The sequence below is a fragment of the Giraffa tippelskirchi genome, chromosome 2 (genome assembly GCF_054371585.1).
Source record: "Giraffa tippelskirchi isolate mGirTip1 chromosome 2, T2T-mGirTip1v1.2.pri, whole genome shotgun sequence".
Classification (NCBI taxonomy): domain Eukaryota; kingdom Metazoa; phylum Chordata; class Mammalia; order Artiodactyla; family Giraffidae; genus Giraffa; species Giraffa tippelskirchi.
Genome location: NC_137276.1, coordinates 90,373,604 through 90,393,992, shown reverse-complemented (window position 1 = coordinate 90,393,992; position 20,389 = coordinate 90,373,604). Strand labels below are relative to the sequence as shown.

Genomic DNA, 20,389 nt, shown 5'->3' with positions numbered 1-20,389 from the left:
ACTGCAGCACACCAGGCCTCCCTGTCCATCACCAACTCCTGGAATTTACTCAAACTCATGTCCATTGAGTTGGAGATGCCATCCAACCATCTCATCCTCTGTTGACCCATTCTCCTCCCGCTTTCAATCTTTCCCAGCATCAGGGTCTTTTTAAAGAGTCAGTTCTTCGCATCAGGGGGGCAAAGTATTCGAGTTTCAGCTTCAGCATCAGTCCTTCCAATGAATATTCAGGACTGATTTCCTTAGGATCAACTGGTTGGATCTGCTTGCTGTCCAAGGGAGTTTCAAGAGTCTTCTCCAACACCACAGTTCAAAAGCATCAATTCTCCAGTGCTCAGCATTCTTTATAGTCCAACTCTCACATCCACGTATGACTACTGGAAAAACCATAGCCTTGACTAGATGGACCTTTGTTGGCAAAGTAATGTCTCTGCTTTTTAATATACTGTCTAGGTTGGTCATAACTTTCCTTCCAAGGAGTAAGCATCTTTCAATTTCATGGCTGCGGTCACCATCTGCAGTGATTTTGGAGGCCAAAAAAATAAAATCTGCCGCTGTTTCCGCTGTTTCCCCATCTATCAGCCATGAAGTGATGGGACCGGATGTCATGATCTTAGTTTTCTGAATGTTGAACTTTAAGCCAACTTTTTCACTCTCCTCTTTCACTTTCATCTTTAGTTCTTCTTCACTTTCTGCCATGAGGGTGGTGTCATCTGCATATCTGAGGTTATTGATATTCCTCCTAGCAATCTTGATTCCAGCTTGTGCTTCCTCTGCCCAGCATTTCTCATGATGTACTCTGCATATAAGTTAAATAAGCAGGGTGACAATATACAGGCTTGACAAGAAACAGCTCACAGTTACTTAAAAAGTAAAAGTGTTTGCTACTTATACAGAAAAGTGTGTGTAAGTTTTAGATAGATAATGTATTTGTGTGGTCCAAATTCAAACACAAATAATGTGTTTTTGTTTGTATCTATATAGATAGGTAGAAATATAGTGGAAAATGTCACTCCCTTTCCACTCCTGAGACCTTTGGGTTCGCTCTGAGGGGACATGTGACATCAGTTTCCTGAGCTATTTCTTGCCACTATAAGAAAATGCACATATACAAAGAGCTCCCCTTCAACTATTTGATACAAATGGTATCCCCTGTTTCAGTACTCTGCTCTTTAACTTATATTTAGAGATCATTATGTATCTATGTATTTTTCTCAGTCTTTTTAAAGCTGCTTAGTCCAATGTAAGGATGTAGTATCCAACCTGTGACCTATTAAACATTTGTTGACTAAGAGGATGAACAAGGTGAGAGCTGCAAGCTAAGTTTTATTTCAGGCAAAATGAGGACTGCAGCCTGGGAGACAGCACCTCAGATAGCTCTGAGAGACTGCTCCAAAGAGGCAGTGGAGGATGGTCAATATATAAAATTTTGGTGAAGGAGGAGTTCAATGAAATCAAACTCTTACTTTACAAAAGGTTTTCCACTAGTCAGGAGGAGCTGATGTCACCATATAGGGATTTAGTGATTTTTTAGGTAAGAGAGATGCAAGGATTGGGATCTTAAAATCGATTCTTGAAAATATCTATCTAAAGACCTATTCCGGAGAAGGAAATGGCAACCCACTCCAGTATTCTTGCCTGGAGAATCCCAGGGATGGGGGAGCCTGGTGGGCTGCCGTCTATGGGGTCGCACAGAGTCGGACACGACTGAAGCGACTTAGCAGCAAAGACCTATTCCACCAGTTTCCCTGGAGCACAAGTGCCTCCCTCTCCACCCTGAATTCCCCTCAGAGGGTGTTGAAGGTCAGCAGCTGCAGCACAGGGTTCGGTCTCCACAGAGGCAGATGGCAAATGCCCTTGTTGTTCTTGTTCAATTGCTGGCAATGCTCTTGGCAAGTGCCAATTTGTAGTTGACACATTTAAGATTGTTTCAAATAAAGAAGTTTAAAAACAACACTACAGTAAACTCTTATATCACTTTGCATGTGTGTGAATGTATCTATAGGGTAAATCTACTGGAATGAAGCTTATGGGTCAATGACTATATGTTTTGGCAATTTTGCTAGATTTTGCCAAATCTCAGCACCAATTTTGAGAGTATTGGTTCTGTTTTCCAAAACGTTCTCTAACTGAGCATGTTATCAGACTTGCTGATCTTTGTCAATCCAGTGGGTGAAAACTGGTATATCTGAGTAATAAGCATTTCTCTCATTATGAATGGTGCTAAGCCTCTGTGCAATCACATTTCCTTTCCTTTGAACTGTCTGCTCAGACTCTTGGTCCTCCAAAGAGTGAAGCAAAAACTTCATCATCATCATCATCATTATTATTATCTTGTTTCTTTGCAATGAACCAGCTCTCACCCACTGGCAACCACTGCTTTCAAAGCCTCTCCCAGTGCGGAGGTCAGAGGTACAGACAGAGACAGAGACAGTTCTTTCCTATAAGGCAGGAACCTTATAATAATGAACATCAGAGAAGAAATGTCTTCTTGATGTGTTTGCTTTTTAAAAAATTTCATAATTCAAACTTTAAAATGCCTCTAAGCTAACCAATGATAAGAGGGGAGCTTTCTTTATTTTTAGTAACTTAAGTAATCATGTACATGGCAATATTTAAAGAATGAAGAAAGAGGAAAACTTAAATGCTAACTTAGAACTTGTCTCTAGGGCGGGATGAGATTTCTTGAAGAGTAGTAGTTCCTCTGCTTAGTTGAGCCCTTCAAAGCAGGAAAGAACAAATTTCACAGGAGTGTGGACTGTCTGTTGACTCAACTTTGAGGCAAAACTGTTTTGATTAAAATTATTACAGTAAAGGTATTGAAAGCAAGCAGGGCCCTGAGGTCAGTTCCTTCTGCCTATAAAAGCCTTTCTGTGTCCCTGTTTGTTGTTGGCAAGAAAAAGCCTTCAGCCTCCTAGACCTTCCCTGAGTTCCTAATGGCAGATACAGTCACTGATTAGGGAAGTAAGAGAATTCACAAAGGAAAAGCAGTCAATAAACAATTGTGCAGCAATAAAGCAATGTCCTGGTCCTCCTCAGGGGGTACACATAACAATCGGGTGCATATCTTTGAGTTCTTCCACAGGAATTAAAGTCCCCACACCAGTGGAGAATGTTTACTCAGGCTGAGTATCAGCACGGACCCAGACTGGTTACAAACAGAAGGCTGAGGATTGAGATTCCTGGAATACCACCTGTTACCTTTCCACCAACAGATGAGAAGAAAGTCACATACCCTGCAGCATCCCTCTCCCAAAATTTTACCTTTAAATACGCTTCCCTGAAAACCATTGAGAAGTTTGGGTCTTTTGAACATGAGCCACCTGTGTAATCCTTGAGTGGCACCTGCAATAAACACTGTACTTTCTCTCACCACAAAGAGGTGTCGGTAGACTGGCTTTGCTGGGTGGGGGATAACAGGACCCAAGTTCGGTTTTGTAACATTATCTAAGAATTGTGAAAAGTGATTCTTCTGGTTATTTTCTTCTACTGTAAACATAGTCTATGGGTTTTACTTACCTGTTTGTTCACTTTTATTCACCTTAGAAAGTTTCCAAGCTGGAAAATATATATCTAAATATAGAATATATTTGAACAAAGTTTATAATGTGAGTCTAAACACTTTGATATGAAAAGAGAATATTGATTATTTCTCCTGCATGAGTAAAATATAACCAGGAACCTGGATATATGGACAAAATGAAAGATAACTAAGACTTGTTAGTATTAAACAGATGCATTAAACTGCAACTGTATCTCTGAACTCAATATGCCAGCAAATTTGGAAAAATCAGCCGTGGCCATAGGACTGGAAAATGTCAGCTTTCATTTCAATCCCAAAGAAAGACAATGCCAAAGAATGTTCAGACTACCATACAATTGCACTCATTTCACATGCTTGCAAGTGAAAGTCACTCAGTGGTGTCTAACTCTTTGCAACCCCCTGGGCTATACAGTCCATAGGACTCTCTAGGCCAGAATGCTGGAGTGGGTAGCTTCCCTTCTCCAGGGGATCTTCCCAACCCAGGGATTGAACCCAGGTCTCCTGCATTGCAGGTGGATTCTTTACCAGCTGAGCCACCAGGGAAGCCCCACCTGCTAGCAAAGTAATCCTCAAAATCCTCCAAGCTAGGTTTCAACAGTATGTGAATTGAGAACTCCCAGATGTTCAAGCTGGATTTAGAAAAGGCAGAGAAACCAGAGATCAAATTGTCAACACATGTTGGATCATAGAAAAAGCAAGAGAATTCCAGAAAAACATCTATTTCTGCTTCATTGATTACACTAAAGCCTTTGACTGTGTGGATCATGACAAACTGTGGACAATTCCAGACCATGTTACCTGCCTCCTGCGAAACCTGAGTGCAGTTCAAGAAGCAACAGTTAGAACAGGACATGGAACAAGGGACTGGTTCAAAATTGGGAAAGGAGTATGCCAAGGCTGTACATTGTCACCTGCTTATTCAATTTACATGCAGAGTACATCATTTGAAATTCCAAGGTGGATGAAGCACAAGTTGGAATCAAGGCTGCCAGGAGAAATATCAATAATCTCAGATATGCAGATGACACCACCCTTATGGCAGAAGGTGAAGTGGAACTAAAGAGCCTCTTGATGAAGGTGAAAGAGGAGAGTGAAAAAGCTAGCTTAAAACTCAACATTCAAAAAACAAAGATCATGATATCCAGTCCCATCTGCTGCTGCTAAGTCGCTTCAGTCGTGTCTGACTCTGTGCGACCCTATAGACGGCAGCCCACCAGGCTCCTCCGCCCGTGGGATTCTCCAAGCAAGAAAACTGGAGTGGGTTGCCATTTCTGGTCCCATCACTTCATGTCAAATAGATGGAGAAACAATGGAAACAGTAACAGCTATATTCTTGGGCTCCAAAATCACTGCAGATAGTGACTGCAGCCATGAAATTAAAAGACTCATGCTCCTTGGAAGAAAAGCTATGACAAATCTAGACAGTGTATTAAAAAGCAGAGACATTACTTTGCCAACAAAGGTGCTTAGAGTCAAAGCTATGCTTTTTCAAGTAGTCATGTATGGATGTGAGAGTTGCACCATTAAGAAGGCTGAGCACCAAAGTGAGCTAGTGCTGTAGTCCATGGGATGGTAAAGAGTCGGGTAAGACTGAGCAACTGAACAGCAACAAATATTTCTGCACAGGTAGCACAGTGCTCCCTCTGTGCAATGAGAGCATTCACACTAGAAAGAAGAGGGTCTTCTGGGCAACATGCTGATGCTCTCACTGGCCCTCTATGGGCTCGCTCTCTGAAATTTTTCTCACTCTCGCTCATAACACGTAAGTGAGTTGTAGCTAAGATGTGAGCTTTTGATGCTTAAGATTTTACTTTCACCAGTGTGGAGTTCAAATAAGTGTCCTTTGAAACCCAAGAGCCTTCCAAACGTTATCGTGAGTGGCAGAATGTAGATATTAATAGCTACTGAGTGTGCAGTGGCAGGATGGGAAAGGCAAGACCACTGACCAAAACAGGAAGAAGTGCTTCCCGATAGGGGCAGACAGGATAGCATGGACCTTCAGGGCTGAAGATAATGTTTTCAAATATCACCCATGTCCTTTCTTGTGTAATTCAGATTTTTTTTTTTTCCTCTTCAACTCTTCATCACAACGACAAAGCCAGAAAAGCAACAAACTACAGGTAGGAAGACTTGTTTGAACTCTTTTTCTATAAGACTTTTTTTCATACTAATAAGCTGACTTTTTAATGATTTTATCACATATCCCACACCTGGGTTTCACTCATCAAGTTCTAAAGTTTGAAGATCAGACAAGGAAGAAAAAGGAGAAAGCTCACAAAGGAGAAAACTTGTCCAGAAACTAGAAAAACAGACTGGGGAGAAAGTGAGTCTCTGGGAAGTTCTTGGGAAGGCAAGTTCTGGAAAACTGAAGACAGCAAGACAAATTCCTTACTTTCCCTGAGAGAATCCTGGGAAAATTGCCAGCCTGTCATTACAGACTCCAACACAACCTGGGCAAGGCAAGGTAATGCAGCAGTGCTTGGGAAACAGGTACACACCTGTACCAAAGTATGAGCACAATCTCATAGCATCCAACTTCTCCTGTGGAGAAGCAGTCAAGGGTTCCTGGAACTTTAAAGAAAGGGTCCCAAGGAGACCCAGGGTCAAATGAGAAGGACACAGTATGAGGAGACCTGACAACTAGGGGCCTTAACAAGGTCCATGGACATTCTGACTTTGACACGTGATAGACTATGGGCAAAGTACCTACCCTTTCTGAGCCAGTTTCCTTAGCTGTATCTATCTCACAGAGCTGCTATGAGAATTGCATAAGCTAGTGCCCCTCAAGTTGTTAGAACACATGATCTTGCACATGACATGTGTTCAATAAAACTTAGTTATTATAAGCATCAGTTACAAACACTGACCCGAACACCAGATGAGACCATCCTCCCTCTCACAATTGATGGAATAGGACCCCAATCACTGAGGGGTCAAGAGACACTGAGGTAGATGTGGCAAGTGGTCAAATGAAGTGAAATACTGTAACCAGGTCCAGCAAGGATGAAATGACACATCTCTAGAGCAAACCCATAAGCCATGACCCCCAAATTTACATCAACCAGAGAAGGAAGAGATGGAATAGCAAGGAGTAATTACCATTTCAAATTGTATGAGATGGAGACAACTTCACCTGACAAATCGAGTAATTTCTACAATAAGCATGGAAAAACATAAAATAAAATGGAACCAGTTATTAAAAAAATTAAGGAAGTTCCTTTTTATGCATATCTGAGCCATAGGCATGAACTGAAATCTTCTTATAAGGTTCTCTGGCCTTGTTTTGTTGGAAATTAATTTAATTTTATGCACATTTGATTCACAATCAAGTCACTGGCCCACATCTGTCTGTGGAAATATTAAAGACTGCAAACATTCATTGATCAGTAGTTTCTCTATCAATTATAATTATTTTAAAAATAAATTTTGTAGGCTTTTCTGATTCTAACCATAACAAAATTTGAAATTTAAACAAAATATAATGAAGAAAATTTAAATCACTACTTATCCCACCGACTAAATTAATCAATGGGAATAATGTTAATTGTTTGCTCAAATTTTTAACTTATACATATGTATTTTAATTATAATCATATGATATATTAAATTTTGTTCTTTTACTTAGCAACTACCCTGAAGCAAAATTTGTTTGGAAATCATGGTAATACCTATACAACTTTCCATCATGTGAATAAGCACACATGTATTAAACTTTTCTGCTATTGCTGGGCATTTAGATTGTTCCCAATTTGTTATTATGACTAACAATGCTATAATAAGCTTCTTTTACCGAAATCAATAGGTGTGCATATTCTGAATTTCTAGGATTGAAATTTCTAAGTCTTAAAATTATATGAACTTCATATACTTTACATTCTTATTTCCAAAATTTCCCCCCCCCCAATTGTCTACAAATATGTGTCCTCAAGCAGTATATGTCAGTTCAGTCATTCAGTCATGTCCTACTCTTTGCAACCCCAAGGACTGCAGCATGCCAAGCTTTCCTGTTCATCACCAACTCCTGGAGCTTGCTCAAACTCATGTCCATCGAGTCAGTGATACCATCCAACCGTCTCATCCTCTGATATACCCTTCTCCGCCTGCCTTCAATCTTTTCCAACACTGGGGTCTTTTCTAAAGAGACAGTTCTTCACATCAGGTGACCAAAGTATTGGAGCTTCAGCTTTAGCATCAGTCCTTCCAATGAGTATTCAGGATTGATTTCGTTTAGGACTGACTGGTTTGATCTCCTTGCAGTCCAAGGGACTCTCAAGAGTCTTCTCCAACACCATAGTTCAAAAGCATCAGTTCTTCAGCACTCAGCTTTCTTTATAGTCCAACTTTCACATCCATACATGACTACTGGAAAAACCATAGCTTTGACTAGATGGACCTTTGTCAGCAAAGCAATGTCTGCTTTTTAATATGCTGTCCAGGTTAGTCATAGCTTTTCTTTCAAGGAGCAAGTGTCTTTTAATTTCACAGCTGCAGTAACCATCTGCAGTGATTTTGGAGCCCAAGAAAATAAAGTATGTCACTGTTTCCATTGTTTTCCCGTCTATTTGTGAAGTGATGGGACTACATATCATGATCTTCATTTTTTGAATGTTGAGTTTTAAGCCAGCTTTATTCACTCTCCTCTTTCATTTTCATCAAGAGGTTCTTCGCTTTCTGCCATAAGGGTGATGTCATCTGCATATCTGAGATTGTTGATATTTCTCCCGGCAATCTTGATTCCAGCTTGTGCTCTTAACCAATGATGTATGGTATTCTTTCTTTTAGAAAACTCTTCATAGTTCATTGATCTTTTTTCTTGCAGTCATCCATCCATGAATTTATTCATTCAAAAGATATTTAGTCGTGCTCTGCCCTGTACTAAGTGCTGTTCTGAATGATAGTATTTTGTGATATTGGACAAAGAGATAATTGATAAACAAAGTTCTTGCTCTCACAGAGGGCTAGGGTATGAATAAGGTCAGAGATGTAGCCAGCACCAGATGGCATGAGGCCTTCTGGACTATGGCGTGTAAGGACTTTGGATTTCATTTTTAAATGTAAGAAAAGCCATAAAGAAAATTTAGATAGAGCTATGACAGGATCTTATTTACAATTTTAAAAGATTATTCGGACTATTGGTACTGAATAGAACATAAGGAGACAAGAGAGGTATCCATTATCCTAAATCTCTATGCTTTTAGGGCAAGATACAGGAGTGATTTGGGAAGGGGAAGTGGGGATACAGGTGGTGAGATGTGGACTCTATTACTTGTAAGAGTGTTTTGTTTACATAATTATGTATATTAGCTTCTTATTTGTTACTTTGTTGGAGATACATTCCTGGTTGTCATTTAGCTTTTAAATTTGTATACAATTTTTGATGTACAGATACTTAACAATTCTATGTATCAAGTCAATTATTTTCACACTTCATTATCCTCTCTTGCCCTGAAATTTTCCTTCCTTTTCTTTCTTTTTTTTTTTTTTTTTAAAAAAAAAGGGTTATGAAACATGATATTTAAACTCTAACCCATTTTGTCACAGTTTTTTTCTGAGGCTTAAATATCTCGTGACCAAAAAGTGCATGGCAGGTGCTCCCACATGCTAAAGTGGGATGGCTAAACTTCACGGCCTCAACAGAACTGCAAAGGAACAACAAACACCAGTGTGTGGCCCTGAGCCAACAGTAGAGAAAGCCCCTACAAGGACTGACAATGAAAAAAGCCAAGGGAGGGCGGCTTTCTTTAGAGAGAGTCGTCTGTGCAGGTCCCATACATACTCTGAAGGCAGGAATTGGTAGCTGTCTTTCCTTTCACCTCAAGCCCTGTTAGAGGCTTCTAGAAAGCCACTCTGAGAGCTTGATGTATAGTTGCCTGGTATTTGGGGACACAAGGACCAGAGTAAGACGCAAGTCTCTTACGAGTAGTGATCCATGGACTCAGAAAACTGTATGTAGGATGTAATAGTGGAACAGAAGTTTTTATTTCTCAGGAGCCAGTGGTAGACAGGCACGGCTGTGCAGAGGTATTCAAAAGGGAACTTTGACAGTGACCAGTCCTCCTGGTTTGTTCAGGACTGTTGACATTTTGGTCTGAAAGTCTCATATCCTGGGAAACTCCTTAGTCCCAGCCTAACCAGGGTGGTTGATCACCTTGCACATTGCTCAAGAAGTTATGAAAAAAGGGGCAGAACAGCCTCAGAAGAGGCTAAGGTAGAAGACAAGAACCAGGTAAGGAGACACTCTGCCTCTCCTGGGATCTGCTGTGAAAGCGATCCTGTAGAAGTATTTTAGGGTAAACCCCTTCTCACCTCCGGAAAACTTTTGCATAATAAGGGGCCAACTTTAAACATATTCAACAGCCCAGGGGGAGTGAATAGCAGAGGACCTCTGCCTGTCAAAAGTTTCTGCCCCTTTTCACTCCTACTATTATGACTGATGTGATTAGAGAGACTTATTACCTAAATATGGTTGAAAAATGGTAAGACCTATCTGCCCAGGATGGTTCTCAGATGCACAGGAAAAAAAAGAAATGGGGCTTATGTGCAGGTTTGCCAGGATGGCATGAGAAAGTATGAAAGTGATGTTGCCTTCCCTCTTGTGATGTCACAGTCACAGTGAGTCACAGGGAGAGGAGGGTCTCATTGCATTCTTCTCCAGGAGCCGGTTGTTCAAGGGTGCATTTGTCACGTTCTAGCTCTTCTTTTCTATTGGAGAAGGAAATGGCAACCCACTCCAGTGTTCTTGCCTGGAGAATCCCAGGGACAAGGGAGCCTGGTAGGCTGATGTCTATGGGGTCACACAGAGTCAGACACGACTGCAGCGACTTAGCAGCAGCAGCAGCTCTTCTTTTCTAGGTTTGCATGCTAAGCTCTGTTTAGAGCTATCTTCGATTCTATGCTGATTTCTATGGAAATATGCTGTTTCAGTTACTGGAGTTTTATTGTATGTATTCACATGTTTAGGCTTTAAGAAACGCTTTAGAAAAATCTTACAAATTCTCAATACCCAGCCCATTGGGATTTTAACAGATTGTATCAAAATACATTAACCTGAGGAGATTTGACATTTTAAGAAGTGCAGTCTTTCCAGACTGTCTGGGTTTGAATGATGACTTTGCCACTTGTAAGTTATGTGGCCATCAGCAGGCCGTTAACTGCTCAAGGCTCAGTTTCCTCATTTACAAAATAAGGCTACTAATCATCCCTACCTCAGAGAGTTGTGGTGAGAGTTAAAATGAGTTAATAAATGTAAAAAACTTAGAAAAGTGTGTAAGATGTAGTTAATGTCATATTTGTTGTATCATCATCATCACCATCATAAAGAGACAAAGTATGTATGGTTGCTTTATGCAGTGTTAGCTTAGCTAAGCTGGAACTATGCTTTATTTTCCTCCCCTATATGGGCTTCCCAAGTGACTCAGTGGGTAAAGAATCTGCCTGCAATGCAGGAGACACAAGAGACGTGGGTTTGATCCCTAGGTTGTGAAGATCCCCTGGAGGAGGGCATGGCAACCCACTCTAGTATTCTTGCCTGGAGAATCTCATGGACAGAGGAGCCTGGCGGGCTACAGTCCATAGGATTGCAAAGAGTCGGACACCACTGAAGTGACTTAGCACAGCACTTTGATTCTCTTAGGACTGACCAAGAGAAATACCTGAAGGGAAGAAATGAAGCAGCATCCGGACCTAAGTTCCACCAGTTAACGCTGGATCTCCTCCTCCAGCTCTCAGAATCAGCTTCATGTGCCAGGTTCACCATGGTGAAGGGTCCTAGTTACCCTCCAGATCACCCATGTCACTGAGGCTGGAGGTGATAAGAAAAAGCAAAAAAAAAGCAATTTCCAGGCTTTCCCTGCTCTCCCCACCTTAGACTATCTTTCTTTCGCATTTGACAACTCTGCTGACATGAGGTCAGCACCAGATGCAGAAGGCCAACTATTCTACACTGATTTCTCAACTGGTTGCCACAGCCATGTAAGGTCTAGTCTTTGAAAAAAAATCCCTTACTCTCATTACTCGTAATGGTTCTGCCTCATTGCCAGAAAACCAACTGGTAAAATCTCTCTCCATTTATTCAATTTTTTTTTAATACCTCTCAGTAAAATATTATAGTTTTCATTATGTATGCTTTCCACACTTATTGGTAGGCTTATTCTTAGCTATTGTATGTCTTTTGTTGACACTGAGAATGGGATCCTTTGTTTTCCATATCCTGTCTTCTAATAGGTAAACTTAGAGAAATTAGTGAATTTTGTATATTTTATACGATATCTGGGCACTTCCACAAACTCTTATCAGTTCTAGAAGTTTTTTCAGGTACTCTTTACATCACTTAGGAAAAGAGAAAGTACTGGTAGTATGATAACTATACCCTTCACCCTCAGGCACATTTCAGCCTGTTCCACAATAACCCCTTTTTGTTCCTTTCCCATTCTTCTTTTTCAACCTGGCAGGAAGCATTTCTCTCTCCCTGGTTCTTCACCAAAATTTCAAGTTTTTCTCAGTTGTTCTGTGGAAATTAGTGTTTATAAGACTCTCTCATGATATTCCCCTGCTGAGAAATAAAAAGCAAGTACCCTCCAAACTCCCTAGTTTCTCTGTGTCTTACCCAGCCCTTGGAATGGGCTATCCAGTTCAGCCCACATTAAAAGGCCCTTGGTGTTTCTTTTCAGCCAGTGATAATCAGATCAAATTGCAGACTTGAAATGTAAATGACCTTGAATCTGAATGAACTTACCCCTGGTGAAATTTCAGACCCACAGAAAATTAAGTCTGCTTCACTCGGAATATCCAGTACTGAGCCAAAAGAAGCCAAGAAAACTGAAAAGGGGACAAAGATTAAATAAGCAAATCATAAACACTTAAGAAAAAGAATAAGTTTCCTCAGTCTATGAGCCTGTTAAAAATTCAGTTCTTAATGACCAGAACACAACAGAACTGCTTACATAAAAAGGGCTATTCTTCATCCACAGCTCTTCTTAGCTGAATCACTGAATCACACAACACAAATCATACATTAAAATGCTGGAAGCAAAAATAAATAAATAAATGGTTTTGTTGAATGAAAATACTGTGCTTCCTTTAAAACAGAAGGAAAAGTCTGTCTATTCATTGGGATCATTGTGACCAAATCAGGCCCACAACCTCTTGTTGCATTGATTGCAGGCTAGAATTGGTTTTCCATTTATATTTTCTAATTGTTGAAAAAGAAAAAATCAAATGAGGAATCATATTTTATGACAAGTGAAAATTATATGAAATTCAAATTTTGATGTTATTAAAAGATAAACTGATTCATATTAAAAATTCTAAGAGTTTATTTGGGAGTGAAAATTGATTTAAATGGGGCAGTGCCAAACCAGAAGTGGTTAGGACAGCTCTGCTGACAGGAACTCAGGAGAGACTTTTATAGAGCAATGAGGAAGCAAAGAAAGGAAATTATTGATTGGTATAGCTTGAAGGCTAGTTGGCTGTTTGTGGTTGGTTGGCTTTAGGTTTCAATTTCCTATGTTTGTGGCATTTATAGGCTTAGATTTTGCTTTGCTTATGTAGGCAGTCCCAGCATTAGACCTACCTCAGCCTAATGGTCTCCTTGCTTAATTAATTTAACAGTGTCCATAAATACAATTTTATTGGAACACAGTTGCCCATTTATTTACACCTTGGCCATGGCTAGTTTCAAATTACAACCAGAGTTGAGTTTTTACAACAGAGTATGGTCTAAAATGCTTATTATTTGGTCCTTGACAGAAACAGTTTTCTGACCCCTGATTAGACTAGTTTCAAAACCTTGCCACTATTGATATTTGAACCACTCCCTAACCACCCTTCCAATCCTTTATCAAAAAACATCTCTAGACCTCATCAAATGTCCACTGAGGGGCAAAAATCCTTCCTGGTTGAAAACTGTCATGGGCAAATCTCACTGGGGACTGGGGTGAAGGGAATAAGATGGAATCCAGGTGATAAAGTCTTGCACCTACCTCGTGGGTTAGAGCTCCCAGCACAGAACCACCACACCCCAACTTGACAGCTTGTGTGCAGACGTGTTGCCCGCAGCACTGCAATTCAAGATGGCAATAGCACACTGTGTGCAGAGAAGCTATGCTCAGCACTTCAGTTTGAAGCACTGTGGCCAACACAACTACAAGGACCCATAAGCACTCCATCCATAGTGGAGAACCTCCCTTTGTAGTGGAGAATCCTATGTAGAAGCCCCTCCAAAATCCAGTAAGGGACAGAGTGTACTCCAGAGCCAAGTTCGTACCTCTCCATTCTTTTTTTTTAATTGGAGGATAATTGCTTTACAGAATTTTGTTGTTTTCTGCCAAATATCAACATGAATCAGACATAGCTTTCCTTTGCTTCTGAAGGGAGCTTGGTCTCTTTCTATTTTCTCGATTGACACTGGGCAAAAGAACCCTTGTTGGGGACCAGTGCAGACCCAGACAGGTCAGTAACAGAACCACTGCTTTAAATGATGAAAACACCAACCCAGTAATCATCACTAGCCTTAAAGGAAGGTTGTGAAATGACAAGAAAGAGGAAGGGAAGGGAAGAAAAAGGAAGATGTTACTTTATCCCTTGCTGAGCTTTTTAAATACTATTTTAAAAATAATTTTATGTATTTATTTATTTTTGGCTGAGTTGGGTCTTTGTTGTTGTGCTGGCTTTTCTCTGGTTGCATCGAGTTGGGGCAACTCTCTAGTTGTGGTGCCCAGGCTTCTCTTTGCAAGGCTTCTCTTGTTTGGAACACAGTTTCTGCAATGCATGGGCTTCAGCAGTTGTGGAGCATGGGCTCAATAGCTGTGGGTCCCAAGCTCTAGAGCACAGGCTTGACAGTTGTGGCACACACTCTTATTTGCTCCTCAGCATGTGGTATCTCCCTGGACCAGGGATCAAACCCATGTTTTGATCTACATGCATTGGCAGGTAGATTCTTTAGCACTGAGCCACCAGGGAAGCCCTCAATACTATTTTTAATTTTAAAACTTCTCAAGCGAAAAAAATGTATAATAGTATTTAAAAATACAACTCATATGGATTCTAGGTATGCATGGATAGTAAAGCTACTTTTGGTTCCCAAGATATCAGCCTTCCTTTAGCAGCCCCATTATATCATATAATGTAGCATTTCCTACTGGAAAAGACTATTTGCAAGTTAATCGTCTGATAAACTTTCAATTGCATGCTGAAGATGCTACACGTTTATTTTGCTATAAGCCCTGGGCCTTATTTCTTTAGGTTCCAGAAAGTTCTATGATGAAAGAGAATTTCCTTGGTCCCTTCAGTGAAAATTCACTCTGGAGAGCTTTTTTCCTCATAATTATTTTTGGTTTAACCTTGTTGAAACTTTCATGACTTTAGCCTCTGGACTTTACCCTTGCTGTGACCTCAAAGACTAGCTTACCACCTCTCCCTAAAAGTCCCAGATTGAATTTAGCCTGGCATTTCTGGAAAGCATCCAGTGGGCTCAGTAGCAATCTGTTTCCCCGAGGGTTAAGAGCCTCCTGAGTGAGAACTCACACTGAGGAAAATAGGTGCCAGACACAGGGGGCTTAGCCAGGAACACCTGAAGGGACAGAAGATTGTGAACACAGCAAGTTGTCTGCCATGTACATTTGTTTCTGAGTCCAGTCCCCACTTGACTTATGTCCCAAAAATACACCTGGAAGAGCTACTGCCCTAAATCATCATAAAACATTGGGCATTTGTGTATCTAAATAATAAACTGTGACACTTGAAAAGGGTCAGATTTTCTACTTTAATTTTCAAAAAGCTAGAAACATAACTCATGCCAATATAATGAGCATGTGTCAAATTTTTAATTCAATTATGAAGGAACTAGCATCCATTTTGAAAAGCTGTTTCAAAATAGAACATTAGAGACTAATATAGTAGATCTTCACTACTCACAGATTCCATAGTTGCAAATTTGTCTGCTCATTAAAATTTATTTGTAATCCCAAAATCAGTCCTTGCACCACTTTTGTCATCATTTGCAGAGTGTTCAAAGACATGCAGAGGTCATGTTAGGAGAGGCAAAAAATTCCAGTCTCCCAACACATAAGTTCCCAGTCAGGGTCAAACAAATACATGCTCCGCCTTCTTGCTTCAGTTCTCATATTGTAAAAAAATGCCTTTTTTGAGGTCTATTTATTGCCACATTTTTGGCATTTTTGTATTTTTCTTGGTAATTTTATTGTTCAGAATAAGTCCTGCATATATTGTTGGGATTCTATCTATTACTTCTAAGCTCAAGAAAGCTGTGATACACCTCACAGAGAAATTTTGTTTGTTACATAAGTTTTGATAGGGCATGAGTTTTCGTGCTGTTGAGTTGAGTTCAATGCTAAAGAATCAAAAGCATACATTAAATAAATTGCCTTTAAACAGAAACACTGTGATACATATCAAGATTAAATATTGATTAATTGATTAAATGTGACCAGAAGCTTGAAGGAACCTAACCCTATATTTCCTCTAGGAGCAATGGTTCAGTATTCACTACTTCAGAATTCACAGTGACTTTACAGAATATAACTACCACAAACAATGAGCATAAACTGTATATATACTCAGAGAAAAAGAATGCTGGAATAAACTGCAAAGTTAGATTTAAAAAACTGGTCAATGACTACTAGGGCAATAAAACTTTTCTACTAGACAGAAATCATTGGCAGTTTATCAATCTTCTATACGTTAACATCCAACTTTATATTATCTAAGACTTAATCAATAGTAAAAAGAAAGTCAAAGTTGTAGTCCCTGGAGCACCAGGTGACTCTTAATCTGGCTTGGTAGACAATATTCTAGAGTACAGGGTTTCTTAGTCTCAGCACAGTTGACACATTGGGCCAGAAAATTTGGATAACTGTTGTGGGGGGTTATTCCATGGGGTGTATGATGTTCTGCAGAAATTTTGCCTCTACTCTCTGGAAACCAATAGCACCTTCCTTCCCAATCATCAGTTCAGTTCAGTCTCTCAGTAATGCCCGACTCTGCAACCTCATGGACTGCAGCATGCCATGCTTCCCTGTCCATCACCAACTCCTGGAGTTTACTTAAGCTCACGACCATTGAGTTGGTGATGCCATCCAACCATCTCATCCTCTGTCGTCCCCTTCTCCTCCTGCCTTCAATCTTTCCCAGCATCAGAGTCTTTTCAAATGAGTCAGTTCTTCGCATCAGGTGACCAAAGTATTGGAGTTCCAGCTTCAGCATCAGTCCTTCCAATGAATATTCAGGACTGATTTCCTTTAGGATGTACTGGTTGGATCTCCTTGCTGTCCAAGGGACTCTCAAGAGTCTTCTCGAACACCACAGTTCAAAAGCATCAATTCTTTGGTGCTCAGTGGTCTTTATAGTCCAACTCTCACATCCATACATGATTATTGGAAAAGCCATACCTTTGACTAGACGGACCTTTGTTGGCAAAGTAATGTCTCTACTTTTTAATATGCTGTCTAGGTTGGTCATAGCTTTTCTTCCAAGGAGCAAGCATCTTTTAATTTCATGGTTAAAGTCACCATCTTCAGTAATTTTGGAGGCCAAAAAAGTAAAGTCTGTCACTGTTTCCACTGTTTCCACATCTATTTGCCATGAAGAGATGGGACCAGATGCCACGATCTTAGTTTTCGGAATGCTGAGTTTTAAGCCAATTTTTTCACTCTCCTCTTTCACTTTCATCAAGAGGCTCTTTAGTTCGTCTAAAATTAAAAGTGTTTCCAGATATTGCCAAATGACACTTGGGGACAAAATTGCCATGGTTAAGAATCACTAATCTAGTATGATTTTGAAAGAGCACACAGTTATGTTTTTGCCTTTATTTCTAAGTTTTAGATTTTTTTAATACATTCATAAAAAGAGCGAAAGATGTACTTTTCCCCTTGAAAAACACGTGTTTGAAACCTTCAAACATGTATCAAAATTTGTAGTTATATATATAATACTTTGCTAGTTATATACTGTTTCACCCATGGTGGTAAATGAAGCACAGTGCCAAGAACACAGAAGACATTCAATAAACATTTCCAGTAGGAAGTCTGAAGTTTGAAGTTTCCAGGATCTCAGCCTGAGGTGGAGCATAGTATTTGCGGATGAAGAGTACAGGTACCTGTGGAGAGACAGTCTTACTGAAGCTAATTATTATTGCCCGCAGGAGATATCTGACTGTCATTTCCTGAAAAGACAGGAGGGCTGCAATCTGAAAAGGGATGAGCTCCTGAATAAGCTGGAAAGAAGAGGTCCAGTTGGAACTGCAATTTCATTTATAGAAACAAGTTGCTAAGGCCTGGGAGATTAGATCCCAGGGATGGCTCTATGAAGGTCGCATGGTCTTCCAGGGATCAGAATTTGGAGACACAATGGGTATAATTCCTGGCTCCTCCACTGATTGACCGAGCCTCTCAGTGCTTGATTTCTCCATGTATAAAATGGAAATAACGATAGTACTGCTATGAGCTGAATTGTGTCCTCCGAAAGGTATATGTTGAAATCATCATGCCCAAAGTGACTGTATTAAAAGATAAGGCCTTTAGGAGATACTTAGGTTTAGATGATGTCATAAGGATGAGGCACTCATGGTAGGATTAGTGCCCTTAAAGAAGAGATGCCAGAGAACTTGCTTGTCCTCCCTATCCAAAGGTACCAAAGAAAGGTGAAGTGAGGACAGGGGGAGAAGGTGGCTGCCTGCAACCCAACGAGAGAGCTCTCATCAGACAGCAACCCTGATAGCCCCTTGAGTCTGCACTTCGAGCATCTAGAATTGTGAGAAATATTTTCTTGCTGTTTAAGGCACCCAGTCTATTTATTGTATTTTGTTATGGCAGTCTGAGTTAAAACAAGTGTCAACCTCACAGAGTTATTGTAAGGATTAAATGAGAAATATATGCACATTTCCTAACATGGTATCTAAGAATTTTCTGTATCTTATTCAAATGGCAAATATAAGAGCTCTCTACATTTTAACCAAAAAAGAGAACTTGAAATGACAGTGGATAGAGGTTGACTTGGAACTGCCTCTATACACAGTATCTCTTTCCTGTTTTGGATCCAATGATGCATTTATGGTAGCAGAAGCTGATATTTTTTACTAATCTACTTTGAAATTAGAACTGTGAAGCAATACAGGTCCCAATGTGCAATTTGTTTATTTTTATAGTTACCATTTTCTGCAGCTACCAAAAACATATCAGGCCCAATCTATAACAATATATAAATAATAATCCATTGTTGCCTTTTTGAAGGGGTGCTGCATGTTGTATTCCATTTATGCCACATCCAATAGAGTACTGCTGCTAAGTCACTTCAGTCGTGTCCGACTTTGTGCGACCCCACAGACGGCAGCCCACCAGGCTCCTCCGTCCCTGGGATTCTCCAGGCAACAACACTGGAGTGGGTTGCCATTTCCTTCTCCACCAATAGAATACTAAATAGAGCCATATATTATATGACTTGACAGAGTTCATCTTTGTGCAGAAAGTGAGGAGTTAGGGCCTCTGCACAAACAATATAGAGCTTGAAAGTGAAAAATGAAAGTGTTAGTCACTCAGTTGTGTCTGACTCTTTGCAACTCCATGGATTGTTGCCAGCTAAGCTTCTCTGCCCATGGGGTTCTCCAGGCGAGAATACTGGAGAGGGTTGCCATGCCCTCCTCTAGGGGATCTTCCTGACCCAGAGATCAAACCCAGGTCTCCTACATTGCAGGCAGATTCTTTACTGTATGAACCATTGAGCCATACTCAAGTCCCAAAAGTCTTTGAGACTAAACTTGGCAAGTTCTGTGTCAAATAGTTGTGTGATCTGTACAGAGCAGGATATGAATTAATGATCCAGTGTGAACATCATGCTTTTATAATAGGGACATTTTCTGCTTTCTTTCATGGTGGTTTATCTCACTGTCAATACCTGATAAGTATTTAAGCCTTATTTATGTCACCTTCTTTTTCTACTGTCAGGTCCTTTGACTATAATGACAATCTCCTTCCATGTTTCTGTGAAAATGGCCAGAAAATAATTCAGAAAACAAATATTATTCTTGGCTATTCTTAGAACTTCAGTCAATAAAGAACAGGCCAAAGTTAAAATGAAGGATAATTTTGAGTGGACAGAGAAAAGCATTATAAGAAATATGCCAGATACTTTGAAGATTTCCCTGATTAGAAGCTCAGAAGAAACTTGGTCTCAGTGAACACTTTGGGTAAGTGTATGAAAAAAAAAGTTCCTTTGTTTATAATGTCTGGATAGTAAACATTTCTGATTTAGAACATTAAGACAAATGTTTAAATATCTTGGTGTATAAAAAATGGCCTTTTGTTTGGGATAACTGGAGAACCATAATAATTTTTGCAAAACGTTTCCAGTGTTGCTTTAATGAGAAAGTGTTTATAGAAGTGTAGCAGTAGACTGTAGCCCTGAAGTTTAGGTAAAATGAAGGTCAACTGACCTGCGGTACCAGGTCTCCTCCCTCATAACCTTAGAACATTTGTGCTGGCTGTGCTGGCTGGACAGAGGATCATGATCATGGGCATGAGCTTGGGAAGTTTTCTCTTGCCCCTTCCTCTTCCAGAGCTAAGTCACAAGGCTTATAAGTGACCTTCTGAAGTATTCTCCCTGTGGCCTTGAAAAGATGTACAGGGACAAAGAGAAAGGTTAGTCCCTTAAGCCAATAGCAACTTAGTCAATGAAGCACGTAGGAATTTTACCCTATAGCCCCAGATGTGCAAGAATGGCATTTTATTTATTGAAATTCAATCTCAGTCTTGATGGATCAGAGCTGCTGGGAAATTCAGTGACAGGATTATTAGGCCCACTCACCAGAGTCATGGGAAAGTCCCGGTGATCTTG

The 20,389-nt window shown here is 40.1% G+C and overlaps 1 long non-coding RNA gene across 1 annotated transcript in view; it reads left to right on the top strand.

Annotated features, from left to right (window-relative positions):
- The first annotated feature begins 10,208 nt into the window (after positions 1 to 10,208).
- The window catches only part of LOC145538093 (uncharacterized), a 68,462-nt gene continuing 58,281 nt past the window's right edge, over positions 10,209 to 20,389 (top strand). The window contains exons 1-2 of the long non-coding RNA XR_014076636.1: positions 10,209 to 10,396; positions 19,501 to 19,742. This is a non-coding gene — a long non-coding RNA (uncharacterized LOC145538093). The remainder of the gene's footprint in view (positions 10,397 to 19,500; positions 19,743 to 20,389) is intronic.